Source organism: Ctenocephalides felis, unplaced genomic scaffold (genome assembly GCF_003426905.1).
Source record: "Ctenocephalides felis isolate EL2017-DRISC unplaced genomic scaffold, ASM342690v1 CF-g0.4_SCAFFOLD_01381, whole genome shotgun sequence".
NCBI lineage: Eukaryota > Metazoa > Arthropoda > Insecta > Siphonaptera > Pulicidae > Ctenocephalides > Ctenocephalides felis.
Window position 1 is genome coordinate 14,248 of NW_020537535.1, and position 1,465 is coordinate 15,712.

The 1,465-nt window shown below is 31.9% G+C and overlaps 1 long non-coding RNA gene across 1 annotated transcript; it reads right to left on the reverse strand.

Moving 5' to 3' along the window:
* Window positions 1–245: 245 nt before the first annotated feature.
* LOC113369498 lies at window positions 246–891 on the reverse strand. Its single transcript, XR_003366500.1, has 3 exons — window positions 834–891; window positions 478–575; window positions 246–397 (listed from the first exon to the last, which is right to left on the reverse strand). It is a non-coding gene; the product is annotated as an uncharacterized LOC113369498 (long non-coding RNA).
* Window positions 892–1,465: the final 574 nt, after the last annotated feature.

Here is a 1,465-nt window from a genome sequence, read left to right on the forward strand (position 1 = left end):
GCCAAAATATTAATTAAAATGAATGTATATGTGTGTGTATGTATGTATGTATGTGCGAATACACATTTACGTCGACGCTCTCGAGAACACAGATCAACCGATTTGAATTATTCAAAAAACATTTGATTCCTATTGATCGGCTGACGTGCTGATAGTTTTTGGCCAAGGCAGGTCCAGCCGTTCCGAAGATACGGCCCCTTAATTGCAAAAATAAACTATTTATATAAAATAAAATACTACTTACTTTGCTCAATGAAAAGATCCCTTGCAAAACTTGGGATTCTGTTCTTATATATGGCAAACAATTCTGAATATACTAAGGAACATATCTGACAAGAATTTACACCAATTTGTGAAGCAGCATCTCAATCTTTTGCTGATTATCAAATGCAATAATCTAAAATAAACAAGTTGTGTAAATAATAAACACTATATCGCATATTTAAAAAATATTATGAATTAAACCTATTTTTTCACCTGTGGGTCAAAGGTTAACCAGAAACTGATCCATTTATCATCATTTGAGCGCAATGTTCACTTATAGAGCAATTGTTATATTTTGTTGATAGATGTTCCTGAAATGATCCATGGGCGTTTAAAATCATCTCAATTATGCAATTATCTGATTCAAAATCTTTTGTTATAATTTAAAAAGTACAAAACATTTACTTCAGTTTTAGGTGAAAATAATATAAAAAATAGATGTATTTTGCTCTTTGAAACCTGCCCATCTATCTGGGTTGATCAGAGGCCAAGAAACATGAGTACATATCTAATAATTAATATCTAACAATCCTAACAATACTGTTTTATGAAATAATTGAAACTTTTACCCGATGTTGTTTCATTAGGACTGCCTGCAAACATGTGCGCCCGAATCTTTAGAATACTCCAATGTTTCTATTTTCTGTCAAAGACAACTTCTTCGGTATATATCATCTGACCAAAGACTTGGATCTTTCTTCTTAAAAACTAGAAAATACATAATTAATTTGTTTATTTAAGTTAAATATATTTATACATAGGGGGCGTCCATTAATCACGTGAGCGAGTTTTTAAGGATTTTTGGACCCCCCCTTCCCCTTGGTGATACATGGTGATATTCAAAATTACCCCTCTCACCGACGAAACATCACGTATATTTTTAGTTACGTGATAAATTAGTAAAATTTTTAAATTTTTTTTTGAAAATGTTTGATTTTTTTTAAAAAATCAGGTAAAAAATAAATACACGTGATATCTTACTCTACCCCTCCCTCCCCCACGTGATATGTCGAGATTTTTTGTCAAAAAGACAAAAAAAAAATTGTTTTTGCAATTTTTGCAATGAGTACAGGCGCATGAGTTCCATAACGAATGCAGAGTGGATAGCGCGGCTAGCGCTCAGAAATATTTAATATCTTCGGAACTATCTGCGCCTCCAACATCATATAAAAAGATTTTGTAGTAGAAAGTAAAAGAAAAA